The sequence below is a fragment of the Sus scrofa genome, chromosome 3, assembly GCF_054392235.1.
Source record: "Sus scrofa isolate SSC_HxYL_T2T_F1_AM1 chromosome 3, Sscrofa_HxYL_maternal_Yorkshire_Landrace_v2.0, whole genome shotgun sequence".
Taxonomy (NCBI): domain Eukaryota; kingdom Metazoa; phylum Chordata; class Mammalia; order Artiodactyla; family Suidae; genus Sus; species Sus scrofa.
Window position 1 is genome coordinate 109,676,376 of NC_139385.1, and position 25,106 is coordinate 109,701,481.

General features: G+C 48.9%; 1 long non-coding RNA gene and 2 other non-coding genes across 12 annotated transcripts in view; all 3 read right to left on the reverse strand.

The window, feature by feature from the left end:
• LOC106509843 (uncharacterized) overlaps positions 1 to 25,106 on the reverse strand; it is a 148,817-nt gene that overhangs the window by 63,987 nt on the left and 59,724 nt on the right. For all 10 annotated transcript variants that reach the window (XR_014842059.1, XR_014842058.1, XR_014842057.1 and 7 more), the window contains one exon: positions 5,638 to 5,799. This is a non-coding gene — a long non-coding RNA (uncharacterized LOC106509843). The remainder of the gene's footprint in view (positions 1 to 5,637; positions 5,800 to 25,106) is intronic.
• MIR9855-1 (microRNA mir-9855-1) lies at positions 19,624 to 19,704 on the reverse strand. Its single transcript, NR_128550.1, is given in 1 exon segment — positions 19,624 to 19,704. It is a non-coding gene; the product is annotated as a microRNA mir-9855-1 (primary transcript).
• MIR9855-2 (microRNA mir-9855-2) lies at positions 19,624 to 19,704 on the reverse strand. Its single transcript, NR_128551.1, is given in 1 exon segment — positions 19,624 to 19,704. It is a non-coding gene; the product is annotated as a microRNA mir-9855-2 (primary transcript).

Consider the following 25,106-nt stretch of genomic DNA (forward strand, 5'->3'; position numbering starts at 1 on the left):
CTTTAGAATCTGATAGATTCCCAACTCTACTACTTACCTATTGTGGGGCTTTAGGCAAATCCCTTCATCTCTCCAAGCCCCACCACAGGTAAGTAGCAAACAGAACAGTAGCACATGCTGTTTGTTGTCTACCCCCAAATCAAGCCTCCCCACCTCTCTGCTGCCCACTGCAGCTGAGCACCCTAGTTGTGGGACTTCCTAGCCTCTCAGATCACTAGACCAAGGGCATATGACCCTTCAAAATGCTGAAGATGGGAGGGCAGAAGCATGAGAGGGCATTTGTGTTCTTGATTGGCAAACTGTTGTAGCAACCCTTGAACCCTGACTCTGGACAATTGAATTGGAGGGAGAGAGAGGCCCTGGGTGATCTCTCCTGAGGAACTTGGGCATGGGGGCACTGAGCTCCTCAACTCCCTCCATGAGAGCTGAGAGATGAAAGAGGTTTTTCCAGGCTGCAGGGAAAGTCCCAGAGGAGGAGGAACTAGGCATATTAGAGCCAACTGTGAGTTGTTCACAAGGGCTTTCTTGTATCATTGTCAACAGTATTTGTTCAATGCCTATGAGTTCCCTGTACCCTACTGTGTGCTGAGGACACAGTGGTAGACAAAACAGACAGGATCTCTACCTATCAAATGTCAGTTCAAGGGAACACAGACTTTCCAACTTCCCAACTTTCTAAATCATTGTGAGCATAACTGAGAGCATATCCCCACCTCCACACTTTGAAATCCATCAATAATCAAAGGACACCCCCAGAGTCCCTGGCTTGAGGTTTTTCAAGATGAATTGTTTTGAAGGAAAGTGAATGTTTATTGAGAATCTTGCATGTGTAAGACTTGGGTCTATAAAGATGGGGTCCATTTTCTCCCCTCAGGGAGCTTAAATTCTGGGGTAGTTGGCACAGGAAAAATGTTTGATCAAATTATCCTGCCTGAGGGAACCACAGGGAAGGTCCAGAGCAGCTGAGTCAGCTTTGGGGATGAGGTGACCTTACAGGTGGTAGGATTCCATCAGGCAGAAAAGGACAGGAGATGGCCCACAAGATCAAGTTGAGGGGCACTGCCCAAATGGGGGAAGAGCAAGCAGAGGATGGAGATAGGAAATGAACTGACCCAGACACATGGTTTGCACCCTGGTCAGAGGACCTTAAATACTCAGCCCAAGAATTTAGACTGCATCCTATGCAAAGGGACATTTCAGGGCAGGAAGTAATGTGACAGAGCCGGTGCTGTGGGAAGATTACATTGGCATCTGTAAGGGAGGTGATTAAGGAGGAGACCCTGGAAGCAGCAAACTGAGGCCTGAGCAGATTTAGAGCTTTCAGAGGGGCTCACACCCTTTGGGTTTGATTCCTGGCTCAGCAGCTTTGCTGAGTAAGACTGTGCAAATCCTGCTGTGGAAGACTGGTTACCCCCCAATATCCATTTCTTCTTCTCTCCTTTCTAACAAAATACTGAGTTTGTCTGGGGCAGTAAAATTCCCTGTTAAAAATATTCACCTCCTTCAAATCTAGCCAAAGATGCACACATTTCTGGTCAGTGAGGTGTAGAAAGCATTTTATAGTGGGGCTTCTGGAAAGGTTTTGTTTTCTTGAAAAAGACATTGGTCCAAACAGCACAAAATTTTTCCCCACCCACTTCTTCCAGCCTGGAACTCAGTCATGATGCCTAGAAGTGATCCATGCATCCATTTGTGATCCTGAGGATACAAGCTACAAGTCAAGGATGGTAGAGCAGGAAGATAGCAGGAGTCTTGATTCTTAATGACTCTTTTGAACAACTGTACCAACCTGGACTGCCTATCTCTAGACATCCTATTATGTTAAAAAACTGTCTAACTTGTTTAAAGTTTATCTTACACAGCCAAATGTAAGTCCTAACTGATATACATGGCTACACTGAATGCCTCACTTTCTCCCTCTCTCCATGATCTCATAGCCTGGAACAGGAATGGATTATGCATCTGCTATGTGCTTTTCAAAAACTGCCCACAACAGCCATGGAAGAGGCCCTCAGTCTATGCTGCCCACTTGGTCCCAGCTCTCTCAGCCTTGCAGGGCCTCCCTAGCTTGCCTGAATCCTCCAGAGACCAGGAGGTAATGTCAGCTGGGACAACCCTAGGACTTCAGATCTCCAGCTGTGAATCCCAGGCAAGAGTCCTAGACAAGCAGCCAGAAGTCCTGGGATCCCAGATCACCTCTGCTGTTAATCAGGACATGACCTTGACCCAATCATTCCTACTTCCTTTGAGTCTCAGTCACCCCATCTTGGGAATGTGGGATCAAGCCAGGTTTTCAAAGTATATGTCAATTAGCTTGCAATTAACTGTAAATAATAAAAGCAAGCGAACACACAAACAACGAAAAGCAAAAACAAAAAGATTGGATCCTGCGTTGCTGTGGCTCTGGCGTAGTCTGACAGCTACAGCTCCAATTAGACCCCTAGCCTGGGAACCTCCATATGCCGCAGGAGTGGCCCAAGAAATGGCAAAAAGACAAAAAAAAAAGAAAAGATAATGTATTCAAATAGGCTTAAACGATAAGGAAAGTTATCATCTGATAAAGTCCAGAGATAGGACCACTCCAGGGCTGGTTTGATCAACTTCCCACCAGTGTCGTCAGGCACTCTCTAATTCTCCATGGATTAGCTCTGTCCTTTTTCTCACTTCTTCAAGGATACAGGACAGCTATCACAGTACTGGGTATCACAACCAGGCCCACCCCCAGGCAAGAAAGAAGAGAATCCATCTTTTTTGGGGGGGGAGGGGGTACTGTGCCCGCAGCATGCAGAAGTTCCCGGGCCAGGGACTGAACCTACACCACAGCAGTGACCTGAGTCACAGCAGTGACAACATCAGATTCTTTAACCACCAGGCCACTAGGGTACTCTGAGGTTTTTTTAAGTCTTTTTCCCCACCTTTTTTGGCTGACCCCGTGACATATGGAAGTTCCCAGGCCAGGGGTTAAATCTGAGTTGAACGTATGCCACAGCTGTAGCAACCCACTGTGCCAGACCAGGGATTGAACTGGCACTGCCACAGAGACAAGCCAGATCATTAACTCAGGTGCCACAGCGGGAACTCCCCTAGAATCCATTTTTCTTGTGCTTCATTTTTAGGAGCACGAAGCTTTTCCCACAAGCCTCTATCAGACTTCCAACTACCCCTCATTGGCACAAAAGTGCCTGTTTCCAACCAATCATTGGAAAGAAAAGTGGGATTACCATCCAGTATGAACGTAGGTTGGGAAGCCAGTCCTGACCAGTACAGAAATGGAGCCTCGATCTCTAAAGAAATACCACATGACTCCATGATGCAGGGCAGATAAACACAAAGTCCCTTGGAATGAAGTCAGGGATGAGGAGAAGGCTGGCCCCACCCCGACTGTCCTCAGAGTCCCAGGCACAGAACCCTGGTGCTCTTAATACCTGCTTGAAAGCCGCTGGGCTTGATCCCTGAGGCAGCTTCCTACCCCAACAACTCTGTGGGTTTCAGCTTCTAAGATGACTGACTCTGGCAGAAGAGGGTTAACATGAAAGAGGAAACGACCCATATTCCCTGAGGTCACCCTGAGGACAGGGCCAAAGGGCCAGAAAACTCCACGGATTATTCTGTAGTCTGCACTCATCATTGTGTGACACACCTTCATACAACCTTCTCCTATTTGCAGGTACACATGATCTCATCCAGTCTAAGAAGCAGCCCTGTAAGTAGTGTAAGAACCAGATGGGTCTACACTCGAGCCACAGAGGTGGGGAAACCGAGGCACAAAACAAGGAGGTCTTGACCCAGCAAAGCCAAGGTCTGGAATTGCCTCGCTTGGACCATAGGCTGCCAATTTGGCCTAAGGCTGAGTGACCCTCCTGGAAAACTGGGGATACAAGGAAAAAAGACATAGGTATGACGGCAAGGCTCCAGACCATTAAGGCACAGGCTTACTGGCTGGGTGACGTGGGTCTCTCAATCTCTGAGCCCCACTCCCCTCATCCGTAGAATGTACACCCTCAGGGTCCTTGGGAGGACTGGGGGAGCCCTGTGAAGGGTGGATTAAAGAGCCCTAGGGTGTTCTGGGCTGAGCTGCAGACAGCTTGGGGAGGACAAGCTTGGTGCCGACTCCAGACTATACCTAAAGGAAGACTGGGCCCAAACCACAGAGTGCCACCCCAAGCCTGGCCACCACCTCCTCCTGGGGCTGCCGGCTGAGCTAGCGGTGGCCCTGGCCCAGCACCTCCCCCACTCCCTGGAGGCAGGCGGCCGCTAATGGCTCTCCCCACAAGCTGGTTCATTAAAGATTTGTTCTGTTGAGTTGCAATCAAAATAAACAGACCAGCCTGAAAGCCAGGGAACTAAAAACCAATTAAGAGGGAATGGAGATGGAAGGAGAGGTGGGGGCAGGAGGGGAAAAGAGGCCGGGGCTTTCCAAAGACTCAGTTCCCATGGCAGCCAGCTTCCAAAATAGTCTGGGAATGAAAAATAATGAAAACCACAGTGGAGAAAAAAGCGATCCTGGCAGGAGAGTCCCAACCTCGGGATTGGCTAAATCCCCTGGCTCTTGGCTCCCTGCGGGCCTCGGTGGGTCAGAGCACCAGTGACCCTTTCCTCTCCCCGCCCCCAACTGCTCCTCTTTCTCTCTCAAGGTTGTGAATGGTGCAGACCCTCTGCAGGGCCTGCTGCCAGGGCTCCAAGGTGAAGGAGCCGCGGCCGACCCCTGCCCCGTGGGGAATGTGGGATGGGGGCGGGAGGGCTAGGCACAAGACTCTGGGGGTAGGGGGGGCAGTTCAGGATGCCGCGAGGTCTCACAGCCCAGTTTCAGAGGGCTTCCTGGAGGAAGTGACCTTCCGACTAAGATCCTGAAATAAGATCTGGCCAAGAAATGAACAGAAGGACCAGTGCTCAGGAAGAGAGAAGAGGAACTGCAAAGGCTAGGGGGGGGTGAGGGAGCAGGAGAGAGAAAAACCAGAAGTTTGGTAGGGCTGACAGTTATTGAGCTGGGCATGCTCTGTGTCAAGCTGAGTCCTTTTTTATGTACCGAATCCAAAGAGGCAAGAACCCCAGCGAGCTACAACTCCTAGATTTTGTAAAAGTGATGGAGCCAGGACCCCAGCACACATCTGTGGACACTGCACCTGCCTACTTTTCCCTCTGCTGGAAGCCAGGCCTTCCGGGGAGCCCCCTGTTCCCTGCCCTTTCCCCCACCTTGGTGACAGGGGAGCCCCGTGTGGCATTTCTAGCCGGCATTTCCTAATGAGATCTCCGAGGAGGCCCCACAGCCCCCCCCCCCCTCCCGGGAGGCATCACCCGAGGCACCACCGTTTAACCATCTCCAGACCCCCTTGTGGTCTGGTTTCTGTTTCATTGGTGAGGCAACAGGAAAGCTGAGATCCTATTAAGCTGACTCGCAGATGCCAAAAAGGAATAACGGCCAAAATTATGTTAACCCTTTCACACCCCCTCATCTACCCTCGCATCCCAGGCCACAGAAATAAGAGCCCTGGACCACCAAACCATCAAGGGAAGAACACCTGAGCCCCAGAGGAAGGGGCTCCCAGGCCCAGAGGGACACTCGGCCTCCTAGGCAGGCCTGGTGGGCCAGGAGCTACGGTGTGATGAGGGCGCAGTGCCCAGCCTGCCAGCACTTACCCGGTGGAAGGGCTTCCCAGAACTAGACCCACATCGTCTAAACAGGAGGAGGCAAGATGGAGGCTGTGGAGCTCAGCAGCAGCATGTAGGCTCTGATTCTTCACTCTTTTCCCAAGAAGCCAAGCCAGCACCGAGGGACAGCCCGCTGGAAGTGGGATGTACCTGAGAAGGCAAAAGCACAGCCATCAGCTCCCAGCTTCATAGCCTCTGACATCTCAGAGCAGAACAAGGGGAACGTGGGGGAAGGAAAGAGCCCTGGACTGAATGCCCAGAAAGGTGGACATTGAGCACTCGTACTGGTCTCGTGATGAGCAAAGCACAGATTTTGTCATCAGAGCCCCTGGGTATCGATCTTAGTTCCATCCTCTGATAGCCGGGTGTCTATGGGCAAATTTCCCTCCTGAGCCCCAGTCCGCTCAGCAGCAAATGGGTGTCATCATACTGAGCCCATCGGGTCTCTACAAAGGTGCAAAAAGTGCCAGAGTACCCAGGGCAAGCTGGGCACGGAGCAGGAGCGCACTAGCATTCTCCTCTAGGCTCCATCGACTGCACAAGGGGGTCCCCACTGTCCTAGATTAAGTGTGCAAAGCACTTGGAAAACTGCAAAGACCAACAGACTCGTGCAAGGGGCCTCTGGCTGGGGCAGACTCTGAGTTACTTCCTTGGTGCCCCCTCTACCCTTAGCATTTCTCATGCCCGCCCTCATGGGGCTTTTCTCACCCCACACAGCCTCTTCCTGGGTGCCCTTGAGAAGTTTCTGGGGCCACAGAGATAAAAGAACATTTATTGGGCAAGTATGAGAAACTTGCAGCAAGTCGAAGAAACTGTAATTATTGTGTTCCCCGCTCCCTGGCTCCCCGGCTCCCCACTCAGTGCTGAAGGAAATGAGGCCCAGGCACAGATGGTGACCTTCCTGAAGTCACAGCTTGTATGTGTCTGGGTTTGGAACCAGGACCGTCCCACTGTAAGGCCAGTGCTCCTGCCCCAACCACACCCCCAGCCCACCAGCAAAATGACTTCCGGGGCCTAAGACACCGCCTGAGACCTGGGGTGGGTCCCCCCTCCCGTGGGTGCTGAGAGAGGTCACCCTTCGGCTTAACAGGAGAAGGTAACGCACTGAGTTACCACTTGCTGGCCGAGGGCCGCCCAGAAGCAACCCACAAGGTGGTGAAAAGGGCAGCCTGCCTGGGTGGCAGTGACACTCAGCCCGGGGTTTGAATCTGGGCTCCACTGTGCAAACTAGCACAAGTTCCTGAACCTCTCTGGCTCTTGGTCACCTCATCCGTACATCCATAAATCCAGGAAGAACGGGCACCCTACCTCCAAAGAGGTGACTGACGTGTGTTGAAAACGGTCAAACCTTGTTATCACTCGTAATTAGCACATCCATTATTTGTTTGTGTCTCTAAGTAGCAGATTCGCTAAACAGCTTCTCACGTCCCACTCCCTGGGCCTCCCCATCCTGTTGAGTCCCGCTTTGTTCGCAGACAGTGAGGTGAGCCCATGCCCGCATTGGAACATCCATCCTGGTGAGCAGAGTCCCTGAGAGGCAAGTGTTCATCCCTTGTGCTGGTTGTGTTGGCCCTTGCACAAGTGGAGCAAAAAGAAACAAGTGTAGCGGGTATTTCCCTCCTTTTGACGCTCATAAATGAATAAGCCAACACATTAGATCACTCGCCACCTGACACGTCTGCATGGAGCGCTTACGCATACATGGGGCAAGGCGCTTGCCCCTTACAGATAGACGTCTAGGAGCATATGCCGTCACCGTCCTGTGACAGAGCAGTGACCGACTTACTCCCTCCCTTCCTTCCTTCCTGCCTTCAGTCCCTCAGATTTCCACCTTTGATTCCCAAAGCCACATTTCCAGACAGTCCCAGGGCGGTGTCACGGGGGTGGGGTGGGCTGGGGGGGTGCTGCCAGCCTCAGGAACCCCGTCTTAGGGAAGGACCCAGGGGACCTGACCCCATCAGAGCAGCAAAGGGGACAGAGCAAGGGCAGAGATGCTGGGCCCAGAGAAGGCACCTGCTTGGAGAGTTGGGGCACCGGCTGGAGCAGGGAAGCCCTTCTGCCTGGAAGTTCAGGAGGGAACATTTCCCAACCAGCTCCCCCCACCTCCACCCCTCTCCCCTGGATACCTCTAAGGCCAATGCCAGAGGCTCCCACAGCAAGGCCTGGCACCACAGGCACACAGTCAAGGCGTTTCCCGTCAAACCAACTAGGAAATCAGATGAAATGGGGCTTCCTCCAGCATCTGAGAAAAGTAGGAGAAGCCCTCAGACAGAGAGTTAGAGGAAGCCCAGAACAGGTGAGCGCAGATTTCTGGCCTCGGAGAAGTTGGATTCAAGGGCTGAGGAGAAGCTCTTCATTCGGGGGGGGGTGGCGGGGGGGTTGGTCCGAAGGACCTCTGGGCTGTAGGCAGCTGCACACCCATGTCCCAGGGGCCACAGAGAGTGGTGCCTAGCCACTGGGCTCCAGAGGACCCAGTGCTTCTCATGGGTCTTCTTGTCAACCCTCACAGCTACCCTCATGAAGCAGAAATCATCACATCTAGTCAAATCTAAAGAACCTGCAGCTCAGAGAAGTTAAATCACTCACTCTGAGTCACACAGTGTCCTTGCCAGGGTCATGTGGCGGCTAAGAACCTACATGCTACCTGTTTGATGGGATAAAATCACTAAGCAGTGATTGTTCCAAGCCGTCCCCTCCTCTCTCCTGCTGAGGGGACTCTGGCTAGCCCACTTCCTCGCCTCTCCTTCCCACCCTTGAAGACATCCTTGCTGGGGAAGCTGGTCTCTCGGCCTTTGACAAGATCAGAAGTGAAGGGGAAAGAAGAAGAGGATCCGACAAGCACTGGGGTAGCTCTGAGGGGGAGTCATGGGGAGAAGAGAAAGAGCTGTGCCCTGGCGAGGCCAGACTGAGAAATCCAAGGATAGAATTGAAATTCTTCTTCTTTTTCCCTTGCTGTTTAGGACCACATCTGGGGAATATGGAAGTTCCCAGGCTAGGGGTGGAAACGGAGCTGCAGCTGCCAGCCTACACCACAGTCACATCTGCGACCTACACCACAGTTCATGGTAACACTGGTTCCTTAGCCCAGTGAGCAAGGCCAGGGATCAAACCTGCACCCTCATGGATACTAGTCAGATTTGTAACCTGCTGAGCCACAACGGGAACTGCCAGAACTCAAATGCTGATGACATCATGTTTGGCTTCCGAACTTTGTTCTCTTGAACCAACACCACTGAGGCTGGACCACACGAGTCACAGATCTGTAAGCGTGTCGTTTGTAAGGAGAGAGGAGGAAAGGCAAGGGGGCAGAGATTGAGGTGAGGCAAAGCCCAGGCTCCTCTCACCGCACCTTTGCTCCTTCTCTGCGGGGTGTTCCCCTGTGTCCTCACCACCTGCCTTGCTCACTTTTAGTTTCTGCTCCATCCTGACCCTGGCTAGCATTCAGCCCACCCTGGCCACCTGCAGCATCTCTTCAGCCCATTTTTATTTTATTTTATTTTATTTTTATTTATTTATTTATTTTTGTCTTTTTGCTATTTTCTTAGGCCGCTCCTGCGGCATATGGAGATTCCCAGGCTAGGGGTCTAATCGGAGCTGTAGCCACCAGCCTACACCAGAGCCACAAAAACTCGGGATCCGAGCCGCGTCTGCAACCTACACCATGGCTCACGGCAATGCCAGATCCTTAACCCACAGAGCAAAGCCAGGGATCAAACCTGCAACCTTATGGTTCCTAGTCAGATTTGTTAACCACCGAGCCACAACAGGAACTCCCAGCCCTTTTTTAGAATGATGATGATTCTGTTTGCATTCCCACTGTGAACTGTCTCATTGTCCTCATGCTTCCTGGTTAGGAAATCATTTTCCCACACGTAAATCTGTTTTTGGATGTTTTGTTAATCTTTCAAGCTTGGCCTTAAGCTGTTCTTGATGCCTCATGATGATCTCATGTTTTGTAGTTCCATTATCAAGTCTAGAGCTTGTGAATTTATAGAACTGTATACTGATCCTTAAAGGATTCACAAATATAACCAGTTTATTGAAGAGTCTCAGTGCAGTAGAAAATAAACACAAAAATGGTTCCACATTTTCTACCCTATCTATCCTGTGACAAATTCTGTTTCTCATTGATTAAAGGCTCCCTTAACTATAACCACACATTTCAACCTCCTTGCGTTCCCAGGACAATCTGGTTCTGTTCCTTAAGACTCAGTTCAGCTTATTGGCTTGTTTCTTCTCTTCCTTTTCCCAGGAGAGGCCAGAGTTATAGCCCCAGTTACAAGAGATGGAGAAGGGATCTGAGCTGAGCTGATCTTCACACACGCCCCCAACCTCCTCTGAGGCCAATGTTATCCACTGCTGGCGGCAAAGGAGAAGAAAAAGGGCACACGCCTAACTTGGGCTGGAGCTCCCTCCAGGTTAGCTGCCTCTGCTGATTACTTAGTTAAGCCAAGGGACCTTCAGCACCCTCGGTGGGGCAGGCATCCTGGAGCTGGCTCTCCATGGCATGCATGTCTGGGCCCTTCAGAGGGCCCTGCAAGAAGCAAAGGGCTGTTTGCTGCTGTTATTTCTCATTCAACCAGGCAGCCTGCTTGGGGGAGGGGAGGAACAGGAGGAAGGGAGAAAGGGGAAGGCAGGATTGGGTGACAGCAAAGGACTCAAGTCCAGCTGCCTTAGCCAGCAGCCACTAACCCATGGGAAACTCAGGAACCCCGGCCTTGCCCGGTAGCAGGAGAGCCTCTGCTCCCTCTCTGCTCTGCCAACTCTCTCGAATTCTCTCTCCTGCAGACATACACAGGGGCAGAGCAGAAAGCACCTTCTCTCACTCCGTGGGCCCCTTCAAAATATAAAAAGGCTTTTGTAAGCACCTCTAAAGATGGTTTTTTTTTTTTTTAACTTTCTGAAAAAGAGGTTTAAATATAGGCAAATGATTTTTGAACCATCCAGGAAACATGGATAATGGGTCCTTTAAGAATGGGTCTCAGACTACCTAGTGTGGTGCAAGAAGATCGAAGGTGTCTCTGCAGCAGCAAGAACGTAGGTTCAGTCCCCTCCCCAGATCCAGCAGTTGCCACAATTGTGGTATAAGTTGCAACTGTGGGGCTCAGATTCAATCCCTGTCCCAGAAATTTCCATATGCTGCGGGTACGGCCCAAAAAAAAACCCCAAAACCGAGTGGATCTCTTGGTTTCCCCTCCCTGGCTTTAAGAAAGGAAAAGGTCTCCCTTTCCCCCTCCATTGGAAAGGGAAGAATAGCCTCTCTATGAGAGCTGCCCTCTCCCCAAAAGGCCACTGCTCCCAGCTCTCCCTGTCCTCTTCTATAGATTGAGGGTTGGGGGATGTCCATCCAGGGGGCCAGACAACTGCAGGCAGATCCATGTAGACAAGGCGAATGTACCTGCATAGAGGAAATGGTGCACGAGACAAGACTGCCAACCAAGTGTGCACGGCAGATGGCTCTGCCCAACAAGGTATGTGCTGAAGCCTGTTGGCATTTTAAACTGGCAGGCCAATTGTTTGTTTCTGTCTGGACAGAATGTGCCTTCATGAGGGGCTGCGGATAACTGATCACATGAAACTGTCAGACAAGCTCATCTGGACAACCTAGGGGCAGGTCAGAGTGAATTTTCATGCTTCACAGTATTTTTGAAGAAAGGCAGTTTTACTGCTTTTAAGTAGATACAGTAATGGGAACCAGGTGTGACCAGGAGCAGTCCTTGGGGAACTGCTTCAAGGACTAGCTAAGAATGAGTTGTAGCCAGTAAAGCAGTTGTTTATATAGGAAAGATGTGATTTTAAATGTCTTGTTTGAATGTCTCTCTTAACATCATTTTCTCACTATCTTTTTGTACTTCTGTGAAGGGAAGTCAGCTAAGCAAAGGTTAAATTCCTCCCAGCAACACCTAAATTCTTCCAAACCTCAAATGACCGTCTCCCCACAATCAAAGATGTTTGCTGGAGTTGGCAGCTCATGAGGAAGCTTGCATTTCACAGCAGGAAGAGGAGTTCAGCCAGCATTTCCACATGAGACAGCCTTGACCCTAGCTCTAATGCATCTCAATGCAAGTATCTTCAGACTTAGGTGCTCAATAGCTATGGGTGAACATAGCTGCATTGAAATGTCCAGGGGAGAAAGAGGGAAGGCTGAAGGCTTCCCTGTGGGACTGGACCTGGACCAGATCTGGAGAAAGGCACTGAAATTGTGACTCATTCAATTTAGTAACTACTGTGTGTCTGACACTTTTTTTTTTTTTTTTTTGGTAGGATGCTCTGATGAATAAGCCATAGTATGGTCCTCATCCTCCAGGAAAATTGAATCTTATATGATAGGACAGAAATAAACAGCATTCCACAGTGGGGCAGGAGAACCACAGGAGGCCTTTCGAAGGAGAAGGCTTTTAAGGTCAGCTTTAAAGCTAAGTTAAAATAAAACCAAAAAAGCAAGCTATACTGATAAAAGACACATAAGTGACTATTAGTAGAGTACAATAATTTGGAGAACAATTTGGCAATATCTCCTATGGTTGAGGATACACATTCCATCACCCAGCAATTACACATCTAGGCATACATGGTGGAAGACTCCACATATGAGTTGAGAGGAGACACACACAAAGACATTCAATGCCACTTTCTATGTAATATCAAAAAACTAGAAATGACCCATGTCCACTAACAGATAAATGGATGAGTAAATGGAGGTATAGTCATGTAATGGAATGCTATACAAAGGTTAAAGAGAATGTTCTAGAGCTTCATGTATCAGCATGGAACAACCTAGAAAATTTTGTTCAAAGCATTTAAGGAAATCTCTGACCAATCATTAGTTGGCCTCTAGGCTGACCCAGCAGTGACATCATTGGCTGTATATACAGGAAATGCGGCTTTTACGGAATTAGTCCAGCAAAGTCACTAAACAAACTAATAGCAAAAGTACAACAACAAAACAAAAACAAACCCTTGTTGTTCCTTCAAGGAGAGGAAAATCTGATTTCCAGACTTGCCATAATATATTATCTATACTTAGACATATTGTAGCCAAACTGTCAAAAGACAAGAAGAGACTCTTGAATGAAGCAAGGGGGAAACTCATTGTATACAAGAGACAGTCAACCAAAAATTTTATGTCCAGCAGGATTATCCTTCAAAAATGAAGGAGAAATTAAGCCATTCCCAGAGAAACAACTACAACAGAAGTCACAATAAATGTACATGAGCCAATCTAGCCAGAGGTTCTTAAATTGGATTTTTTTAAATCTAGTTATATGCTCTTTATAAGAGGCATTAAAATATACAGACCGAGAAAGTGTGAAGTAAGGAGATGAAATTAAAATATAACAGAAAAGGAAGTTCTGATTGTGGCTCAGTGGTAATGAAACTGATTAGTATTCATGAGGATTTGATCCCTGGCCTCACTCACTGGCTTAAGGATCCAGTGTTGCCAATGAGCTGTGGTGTAGGTCACAGATGCAGCTTGGAGCCTAAGTTGCTGAGGCTATGGCCTAGGCTGGCAGCTCCAGTTCTGATTTGATCCCTAGCCTGGGAACTTCCATATGCCATGGGTGCAGCCCTAAAAAGAAATAAAATATAATAAAACATAACAGAAAAAAATGATTTCTGAAAGAAAGTCGGTATAGTAATATGAATATCAAAATAGATTTTAAGGAAAAAAGCATCATTAGAAATAAAGAGGGTCAATATGTAATAATGAAAGGAAATTCCCTAGTAAGATATAATTTTTTTAATGTGAAGACACCTAATAACACAACCTCAAAATATATAATGTTTGGCAGAATTACAAAAAGGAAACCAACAATTCCACAATCATCGCAGATCTCTCTGTAACTGAAAGATCAAAAAAACACTAATAGAAATGATTTAAATTAATAAGCTTAGTCTAATGAACAAATATAGACCACTTCATGCTATCATTATGTTATTGATATTTTTCTTGGAATATTTCTAAAAATGTATCATGGATTATACACAAACTAGAAATTAGAAATTGATAGCAAAAAAACTTTTGAAGACATTATTCTGTAAATTGATAAACACATTCCTAAATAACTCAAGTGTTAAAGAAGAAATTAAAATGGAAATGAGAAAATATTTAGAACCTAACAATAATTACAATAAAATTTCTTAATTTCTTGATGCAGCCACAGGGATATTAGAGAAAATATTTGCACTTTCACTTATTGTACAAAAAGTAAAGGCTACAACTTAAAGAGTAAATTGTCCAACTCAAGTGAGGAAGGAGAGAAACAACAAAGTAAACCCGAATAAAGTAGAAGGAAAGAAGTAATAAAGATTAAAAGAGATTAATGAAATAGAAAACCGGCATAGTAGCAACAAAACCAAAACCTGGCTCTTTGAAAAGACTGATAAAGTAGACAAATTTCTGGCAAAGCTGATCGATGTAAAAAGAGTCAAGGTATAAATGAACACTGGTGTAGTCAGGTTGCCACACCAACCGTGAGCCCTCGTCTCCAGAATATTATGTGCTTTCTATTAAAATAGTCTTCAATGTTGTTTAAGCCACTGTCTTTGGGGGGCGGGGCACACCCACAGCACACAGAAGTTCCTGGGCTAGGGACCAAACCCACACCACAGCTGTATCCAGAGCCACAGCAGTGACAACACAGGCTCCTTAACCCAGTGAGCCATGAGGGAACTCCACCATTGTCATTTTGAGTGTCTGCTTCTCGAAGTCAAACCTAATCCTAACAAACAAAGAGGGCTGATCCAGACCTGGGCTGGCTCCGGGTATCCCAACTAGGCTGGGCAGGATAGAGGTTGGTGGGAGATAGCAGAACCTGTACCATAGGCGGTCAAGCCAAGCAGAGGTGGCAGGTGAGGTCATAGCCAAGTTAATTTGAGGTGGCAGCAGGGACAGTGGCCAAGCAGAACAAGCAATAACCACAGTACATAGCAGACTGCCATGCCTGCTTTCAACAGTCTCCTAGCTTTCCAGGCGGGCTCACCCCTGGGCTAACTCTGGGGGCCCAGACCTACTGGGCAGGTCTGGTTCCTCTGGGACAGGTACCATGCACCAGACTTTTACTTGCAAGTCACAGGAAGCCTGACTCAAACTGGTTTAAACATTAAAGACAATGTAGTCTCTCATTTAGCTTAATTCAATTCAATAGCTTAAACTACAGTTCCAAAGATCCACCATATTGGCCCCATATGGTTCCATGCTATCCACCCTCCAGCTCCAGGCTCTTTTCTGGTAAGAGAAAAATAGCTCCAGCAGTTCCTGACCTCCCGTCCACACCATCCAGGGAGAGAGTTCCTTTCCCAGCACCTCTCCTACAGTCTAGTGCTTAGTCTCTTTCATTGGCCAAAATTAGGTCATGTGCCTGTCTCTAGACCAATCAACATGCTGATTGACTTCAGCCAGTCAGGACTCACTACTGGAACTGCTGCTAAGTTGAGTGACTTGGACGATTTACTGAGCCTAGCTTTCCTCCTGCGTCATAGTGGATGTTAATAATGCCTAATTTGTAGTGTTTTCAGACAGTAGAAATAAAATTAGAATTTAGCACAGTGCCTGACACTCTGCATTTGATCAGTGGTAGCCATGAATAGCTGTTTGTACTAAGGCTAAAAACAGAGGCTCCATTCTCAAGCCTGGAGTGAGAAAGTTGGGCTGGGGCTTTCGGTTTGAAATGAGTGTCAGACTGGGGCTAGTTCCTGAGAAGAGGAAGAGGTATCAACATTAAACTTGACCCCCAGCCCTAGGAGGTAGACTGAGAGAGAATGCCCATGGTACAGCTGAAAGTTCAGGGATCGGGGGAGGGCTACAGTGCCCCAACACCGGCAACCCCAAAGATACAGAGGCACAGGTGACTCCGCCCAAACATGACTTTCCTAGGGGGCTCCCTCCCCATTTTGTGACCTCCCTGGGCATCATGCAGGGCCCCCTAGGGTGGGGCTGTCCCATTAAATGGCCACATTCAAAGTAAGAGGAGCAGAAAGGCTGTGGAGCCCCCCTCCGGCTCAGCTCATGGTGGGTGACAGGGTCATATGCCCTGACAGGCCTTTACCCAGGGAGAAAAATCTTTCTAATAGCCCAGAAGAATGCCCTAATCTGACATCTCGTTTAGCAGATTATTGGGCCTGGCTTTGATCTCTACTGGGCATAATGAGTGCACCTCTCGGGCCAATCAGCAGTCATTAATTAGCAGAGCGGTCCGCAGCTGGGCCTGCCCAGGAATGGGGCCTTTGGCTTGTGAATTGGGAGCTGAGAGAGGAGCTGTTTGTGAGCAACAGACTTAGACTGAAGCTACGGGATAGATCAGGGTCATCGGGACCAGCCCCGGGGTCTCTTTGGGAAAGTGCTCCAAGCCAGGCCTTCCAATGATACATGCGCTGCACCAGGGACTGGACAGCAAGCAATGGCCCCCACTCTGCAGCACATCACCCAACAGTGAGAATACAGCACAGGCTTAGCACATAATCAACAGTGTGTGACACCACGACACGCAGCAACACAATGTGCAGACAGACAGCAGAAACCACCCGGCAACATCAGACCTTGCCTCTCTGACTTATTGACTCGATTCCCACTTCTCTCTTCTTGGGCCCCGGGATCCATCCATGTGGTCCTTTGGGTCCCTGGGAGTTGTTGGGCCGGAGAGTGTGGGGTTTGGGTCCTGTGGTTTCACCATCTCTAAGAGCAGCAGGACACAGCCTCGCAGTCCTGCATGAGTGCTGGGGTTTTAACAGGGACGTAACTGGAACACAGTTGGGGAGGCACCACACGGTGTTCCTGGGTCAGAGGGCCTGGAGGCAGTGCAGGGTGGGGATACATGCTATAGACTTAGTACAGGAAGAGCCAGATTTATATGCCTTCTTCTGCCATTCGCTAACTATGTGACCTTGGGGTAAGCCACCTTGACTTCTCTGAGTGGTAGCTTTGTCCTTTGTGTCAGGACAGGGTCATTTTTCCTCATAGCGATTGCAACATGGGCTGTACTTAGTTTTTGTATAACACTGACATATAGGATTACTTAATACATGTATAGTAAGTGTTCACAATTATTAATACATGTTTAAATGTCAAACTAAGCATTAAATTTATTTGAATTTTTTTTTTTTTACCACATCCGTGGCATGTGGAAGTTCCCAAGCCAGAAAATGAACCTGCACCACAGCAGTGACCCTAGCTACTGCAGTGACAACACCTGATCCTTAACCCACTGCACCACAAGGAGAATCCCTATTTTAATTTTTAAAATTAATAAATAGAAGTTCCCACTGTGGCACAGTAGATTCAGAATCCGAATGCAGCAGCTCAGGGTTCACGCTTCAGAGGTACGGGTTTGAATCCCTGTCTGGGCTCAGTAGGTTAAAGGATCCGGCATTGCCACAGCTGTGGCTCAGATTCAATTTTCAGCTCAGGACTTCCATATCCCGTGGGCGTGGCCATAAAACTTTAAAAATATTAATAAACAGATGAAACATTAAGTAAAACATTCATTTATATAAATATAAACTTAATATTAAATCAGAACAAACAGGAGATGAACATTTTTAAATAATTATTCAAATAATTACATGAATTATTATTTGAAGGGTAACAAGAAATGAAAATTAATATTATTTGATATTTTTAATACAATCCTGAAAAACAAGTTAAACACTTGATGCAACACCATTCAAGGGAAGAGTATGGATAGTTATGAACTAATAACAAATTCTCCTTTAGATACCAACATAATGGGGGAAAAAAACCTACCTCGATTAATTTTTAAAAAATTTTAAATTATAGTTGATTTACAGTGTTCTGTAAATTTCTGCTGTACAGCAAAGTGGCCCAGTTATACACTTATATACATTCTTTTATTCACATAGTTATTCCATCATGTTCCATCACAAGTGATTAGATATTAATTTTTAATTTATTAAAAACTTTTTAAGCTTTTCTCTGTCAGAAGTGGGCAGAGACTGAGACCTTTTTCTTGATAGTAAGCATTCATTTTTGTTTGTTGTTTAGTAAAAGCCTCTTTTACACTCATCAGGTATAGATGGAGACTCAAAGTATTAGTTGTAACCCTTTCAATGCTCTTGTGTCCTTTGATGTAAAACTAGAGCTTCAGAAGAGACTTTGCTTGTATTGCTTAGCATTTTCTTTCTCCTGAGAATTATGGAAATGTAAAAAAAAAAAAAACTTTCTAAATGAGTGTCCTTTTGTACTATTTGGAATTTAATGTAGCATAGAACTTTCCATGTGGTTTCAAGACAAATTACCCTGATTTTAGATTTTTTTTTTAAAATATGAACTAATAGTATTACACTACGAAACAACTGGTGTGTGATACATTAAAATCCCACCCAGAGAAACTAATAAAAACTGGCTCTGCAATGGTTTGTTTCAAATAGGTGGTTTCTGAATCTTTTCTACTGTCAGGACCCTTTATTGAAGGACCTGCATGCAGAACACCAGCAAAAGCAGGGGTCCTTGAACCAAGCGGATGCAAGGGCTCAGAGCCCTTCCTCCTCCCTCACACCCCCCACACACACTCACACACATTAGTATGGGGCTAGGGGGAGGGGAAGATGGCCAAGACCCCTGTGGACAGAACCCAGGATTTTAGGTGGTCTCTAGTCCTCGAGGCCCTTTCTATCCCTGAACTTCCATGAGGCAGGCATGTCTCATCTCATTCATTCCAGCCACGGGACTGGTGCCATCTTCTTCCATGCCTCGAAGTCCTTTGTGGTTTCCGGGTCTGGGTTCAGATTTTACAAGAATCGCTAGTTCTCTCGCCATCCTTGTCACTGAATCCCCTCCTCCTTCCTCTACCACCATCATCACCTCCATCACTCCTCTCCCCTCACCCCTACCCCCTGCAGCCTTCTGGTTCCTCAATGACGTGGACGCCCCTAAGAGGCATCTCCATCATATGACCACCTCATCATGTGGCAGTGATTTCATCACATGGTCTTCTCTATAGAGGGTAGAGGATGGCCTCTCCTCCAACCTTGTTGATCGAACTATGCACTTTGTTACTCAGAAGTTTAAAATGTTTATTTCAGCTTCTCAACCAATGTCATGTGAACTTTTAAGACTGTTGTCAGTTGGGTTAAATCCTTAACACGTTTCCTATATGAGCTGGAAGATGGAAAGAACTTTCCACAGACCAGCTTCTGGCTCTGTACCTTTCAAATCTTGTTTCTCTATCCCTTCCCACGGCTTCCCGTCCCGAGAGCCATAGGACGCATTCTCACTGCATCACCCCAGGTGAGTCAACACCACGGGAAGCAGGAGAATTCCTGGAATTCTCCTCCCCTAATAACGGTAACGGGACACCCAAGTGACCAAGAGCCACATTCACGAAATGCTATCTGCGCACACTGCAACCCACATCAATACTCGCCACTCACCCACGCTAAATGCATCCCCAACTCAAGTTTCCCTTGCTGGATCCCAAAAATGCTCACAGTTATTCCGAGCCCACCTGACAGGAGGGAAAATGTGAGAGGGGCAGTCAGGATGAAGAGAAACAGCAGCCTTCAATGATTGTGGTCAAAATAACGCACTTTTGCAAGCTTTTCCAAAAACATGAGACCGTGTGAAAGCACCACCAGGGCCCCTCCCAAAGCCTTGGAAGGACCCAAGCAAGCGAGGGGCCCAGTGGGGCTGTGCAAAGGCGGGCAGCCCTCGCAGATGAAAGAGGTGAGGAGAAGGGTAATTACCGAGGCGGGGGCCTCGGGCTGCGGCCGCTGGCACAATTATCTTAACAAGTTAAATTAGCCCCAGATAAACCTGTAACTAATAAACCTGGGCTGCCTGTGCCTGGAGCCTCCAGGAGGAAGGAGGACTTCAAAGCCCCAGGCCGGGTCAGCAGAGGTGATTGTCTGCCCCAGGTCCTAGGCCTGTCCCGGGCTTCGGGCCAGGGCAGGGCCCTAACTCCCCTCTCACGCACCCAGCACCCGGCTCACACAGGAGCACCTACACAGACTCCAGGACCCTAACACGCCTCTGCTGCCCCTTCCCCAGAACATTCTTGTACCCAGCAGCTCATCCGACAGAACACACAGACTCCTAAGAGCCATTCCCAAGCCCAGGACAGGGGTCTCCTTCTCCCCTGGTGGGTGGGTGGGGGGTGCGGTCACTGGCTGCCACCTTTTCTTTTAACATTACTGAGGACTAACTGACACATATAAGTGTATGTATTTAAAGTGCATGATGTGATGATTTGATATACACATACATTGTGGAATAATCATTAACATCGAGGTTAATAACACATCCATCACCCCATCTATAACATAAGGTAACTCTTTCCTGTGTGTGGTGAGAATGCTTAAGATTTACTCTCTGCAACATTCAAGTCCCTATTTACTGTATGAACTATAGTCACCATGCTGTATATAGATCCTCAGGACTTACCTTTTTGCAGGGGACGCGAGGGGGGCACCTGTAGCATATGGAAGTTCCCAGACTAGGGGTCAGATCAGAGCTGCAGCCTTGATCTAAGCCGCATCTGTGACTGACACCACAGCTTGCAGCAATGCCAGATCCTTAACCCACTGAGCGAGCCCAGGGATCGAACCCACATCTCCAGGGAGTCTTAACCCTCTGAGCCACAACGGGAACGCCAGAACTTCTCTTATACCTGAAAGTGTGTACTCATTGAAATTCCTCACCCCATTCCCCCCCCAATAGAATGGCAACCACCATTCTGTTCTTGCGTCTATGAAATCCTGCCTTTCCTCTTTACTGCTCATGCCAGAGCCAAGGTCCAAGGTTCTGCAGAACTGGAATGCACCCCGCCCCCCCGCCCTTCCTCTTCTTTCATTTCATGTATCTCTCCCACCCAAGGAGCCAGACAGCAGGACAAGATGCTGCCTCTGTGGTTCAGGGCAGAATTACATACCAAGCCCCAGCTCACGCTGGCCTCACATGACACAGGCTGGAGAGGGGTGATGTCACCTGCCAGCTCCCGCCTCCACCCCAGGACAAGTGGGAAATGATGGGGGTGATGGGCTCGGAACCTCCCAGGGCTTCAGGGTTGGCCAAAGTCCTGGCTTGCCTCACTCAGGCCCTGGAGCCCAGAGACTGGCCCCTTAGCCCTGGCTACCGAGTCCCAGGTTTTGCCAAGGAGCTTGGCTGAGCAGCAAAGGGTTTTCAAAGAAGACCAAGTTGGGAGTTAAGGCCCTGGGTTCAAATTCCAGGTCTCAGGAGTTTGAGGAGAGATAATGGCCACTAGGATCTTTGGGTGAGTGGGTGAGGGGTTCCTCATCCTGAGTAGCAAGAGCCACAGGCAGGCGGATCAGCCAGAACTAGCTGGTAGTGGGCCAGGTCTTTGAGGCTCTTCCGCTCAGGAAAACCCTGTTCTCCGTCCTGAGCCAGAGGGGGAAGGAAAACAGGAAACACATGTTCTATAGAGAAGGCTGAGCACCCAGCCCTGAGAAGTCCCCAGGGAGGACCTGCCCCCCTGGACGAGAGTTTCCCAGCCCAACCTGGGGACCCAGCCCTGACCAGCCTCGAGGGAGAAGCATGCTCATCAAGCTTATACAAAGAGCCAAGAGCTGTGAGGCCAACATCTGTGTTCTCCTCCCAAACTCCTGTGCAGCCTTGGGCCAGGAGCTTGGCCACTCTGGTCCTCTCCTTCTTTCCCTATCAAATGGAGTTGACAGTCCCTGCCTCCCTCTTTGCCTTGCTTGCCTCATTGGCTTTGGAAATGACAAAGTACCACACACACAAGAACACTTTTGGGAATCTCAGAGGGCTTTCTTTTTCTTTTTTTCTTTTTTTTTTTTTTTTTTTTTTTGTCTTTTTGCCATTTCTAGGGCCGGACCCGCGGCATGTGGAGGTTCCCAGGCTAGGGGTTGAATCGGAGCTGCAGCCACCGGCCTATGCCAGAGCCACAGCAATGTGGGATCCGAGCCGCATCTGCAACCTACACCACAGCTCAGGGCAACGCCGGATCATTAACCCACTGAGCAAGGGCAGGGACAAACCCGCAACCTCATGGTTCCTACTCGGATTCGTTAACCACTACGCCACGACGGGAACTCCTCAGAGGGCTTTCTTCCTTCATGCCTCAGCCACCAGGAAGCCTTCCCTGATTGCCCTCAAAGGGAAGGGCTGACTTGCTCATGTGATCCCTTCTAGCCTTCACCCTTGACCCCTCTTTAGGGGCCTGACACAGACTCTGCATCAGAGAAAAGTCCTGATGTCTGGTCATCTTGTCCACATAATCATGAGCAACTTGCAGCCCAGCCAACCTTGTTTCACATCCTCCCCGGGGGCCAACTTGCAGCCCAGCCAACCTTGTTTCACATACGCCCCAGGGGCCCCCGGGTGTATAAGAAGCCCTGGTTGGGGGCCCAAGGCCTGGGTCGGATGATAAGTCATCCCTGCCCTCCAGCCAACCCTCTCCTTCCATGGGCAAAGTCATCGCCTCCCGGCCCCTCTTGCACCTGGGACCATGCGACTGGTCCTCACAGCAGGAATGTGAGCTGTTGCATCCATGTCAAAGTGCTTAGGAGAGTTACCTTTTCCACCTCTTCCCTGTCTGCCTGCTGGATGCAGGGGACTCCGAGGTGGAGCCATGATGCAAGGAGCCTGGATCCCTGAATCACCACACAGAAGGCCTCCTGCTGGCCAGGAACATCCACCTTGAACTGTTATGAGTAAGAATTCGTCTGCTGTGCTCAGCCACTGACATTCCGGGATTTGTTTGCTTCATCAACAGACATTCCCCTAATTCACTTGCCTCAGAGGAGCAAGACAGCAAGGGGAAAACGAGCTCGATATCCCAGATCTGCCCACCTAGACCCCATTTAGGACTTGGGACAAGACCGGAGCCCACCCCCTCGGTCTTGGCCAGTGTTTCAGCCCCAGGTGGAGGGATGCTTTGAGTTCGAACACCTGGGAGCAGAACTATCCGCTCCTCATTCATCTTCTGGCCCCTATCTCAGTCTGGCCTCCCTCCAGCCCCACCTATCCCAGGCCCTCCAACTTAGCCTCCTGACTGGACCTTGTCCAGTCTCCAACCTCCGGCACCATGTCCTGGCCAGTACAGGTCTCCCCACTCTTCTTCAAGCCTCCCAGAATCATGGTCCCCACCCTTATCTGGTGCCCTCACCCTTGCCCCTTCCTTCCTCAGAGGCTGCTGTGAAAGTCCAGAGGCCAGATCAGGCCCACGGATGTCTACAGCAGGCTCAAGGGACAGGAGATGCCTCCGTACTAAGGGCTTTCTGTGCCTCGGCCTAATCAGTCTTCACAACGAGCCCACTTGGTAGACAGACACCTGGATCACCATCCTGATTCTGCACTAGGGGGCTATAATTCCCATTCTACAGATGAGAAAACCAAGGTATGAAGTGGAAGTCACTCATTCAAGGGCACATAGCTCATACCTGATAGAGCCAGGCCTAGGATCCAGTCATCGAGACACTGGAGCCCACATTCTGACATCACCAATGGCCAAGCCAAGGCCCCTGGGTTGGTAGTGTCAAGTGGCCCTGGGACATTCTGCAGAGTCCTCATCCAGAAGGTGGCATTCAGGGTCGAGTCACATAAGCTGACTGGGCCTGGTTTTCCTTCCAAGGTTCTGTCAATTGCTCAGGTGTCAGCGTGTGTGTGTGTGTGTGTGTGTGTGTGTGTAAAATCTACATAAGCTTGGACATGGAAATATAACAGGGAGGGGCTTTAGTGCAGTGCTGGCCAACAGCAATACGACATAAGCAATACGACATAAGCCACAGGTACAAGCCATATATATCATTTAAAATTCTCCAGTTGTACATTAAAAAAGGAAAAAGAATGTAAAATTAACTTTAATAAATTATTTTATCCACTATAAGGTAGTATTGTCATCAACATGTAATCCATGAGGAAAATCATGAGTGAGATCACACACTCTTTTGTGCTGAGCCTTCAAAGTCCAGGGTATATTCTCCATGAGCCTCTCAGCTCAGTCCAGCTACGCCTCAAGTGGTCCCGAGCCACAAAAGGCTGACGGCTGCTGTATTGGACAGCGAGGCTCTGGAGAGGATCTGGGCTTGGGAGGTCAAGCTGACCCTGGGAACGCGGCTCTACGACATGGTGGGCCTCCTGGACCCTGAAGGGCACACCTGCTCAGGTCTGGCTTGGCAGAGAGCTACACAAGTCTGGGAGAAGCAGGCAAGGCAGGGACTCCTGCCGAAACACAAACCGCTATGTGTTAGGATTCAGGGAAAGCGGCGGATGGTTTTCATTTGCTGCAAAACCGGCATGTGTTTGTACTTTCCTATTTACAGTAGGAGCTCGAAGGAGGCTTGTAAACAACTCGAGGAGCGTCAAGGAGCCCGGCACTCCATGCAGCTGGTCTGCGTTCCCCGATTACCCCAGACCTCCGGGTTACATGCAAGCGCAGATTAAACCCAGAATGTTTTCACGACCGAGGAGCATGGTCTACGGAATGTGACGGGAAAGAAAGCTGAGCGAAAAGCCGGGTTGGGACATTGTTGCCAGCTGTGCTAGGTGGGAGCCAGGGATGGAGATGGGACCCCAAAAGGAAGCCCTGAGTCCTGCTCTGTATCATCTGGGGTCTGTGTCTAGCCCAGGAGGTATCACCCAAGAGAGAAGCTTCACAAACTCAAGTTAGCCTGCAGAATGAGTGTGAAATTATCTGCCAGAATCGGTGGCAGCCAGGCCTGGGACCTATGTGGTCACACAGGTTCCCTCACTTACAAGGGCCTGTGCCCAGAGGGGCCCCACGCTTGATTTAAAGCTCTGCAGTCGCCACCTTGAAATTCTTATTAGTTTCGGAACCAAGGCATGTTCGTTTTGCCCCGGGCCCACAAATTATGGAGCTGGTTCCAAATGGAGGCCACTGCAAGAAACAAGAAGCCCCTTCTGCCCGGGGTGCCCTACTGGGGAGAGGCTCAGCATTCTCATGACTTTTCCAGGGCCCAGACCCCTGGTCCAGCCCCTTCACCCGTGCACAGACCATCTGGAGGAAAGGCAGAGCCGGCCCGACAAGGGCTGCCTGAGACCGCCTTGGAGAACAGCACCAGGATGTTGTGTATTTTCCAAAGTTCGATTCACAATGGTCTCTTTTCATTTAAAGAAAATACCGCAACCATTTCCTAGCAAAGGTTAAGTCTTTACACTTAAAAAAAAGAAAATGTTTTTTAACCTGCCAAGGAATGTGCTTTTTTAAGCTTGCTTCCTGCCCTTCCTGAAGTTGAGGTGCCCTCCCCCTGCTCACAGGGAGAGCCCTGGGGTTCTTTGAGAGTGGGGAGCAGTCACTGCCCCCAAAAGCAGGTCAGGGAAGGAGCAGAGGCGCAGGGAGCCAGTGCTCAGTGGCCATCCCCTGATTTACCTGCCAGTCAGTCAGGACAGGAGCCCCTGATGCCCAAAGTCCACAAAGTCTCCTATTGTGTAATCTGTAGGTTCTGTATTAGAGTTCCCCTTCTCTTTGTTAAAGTCAATTAGTTTCTCTCTCACCCACCCC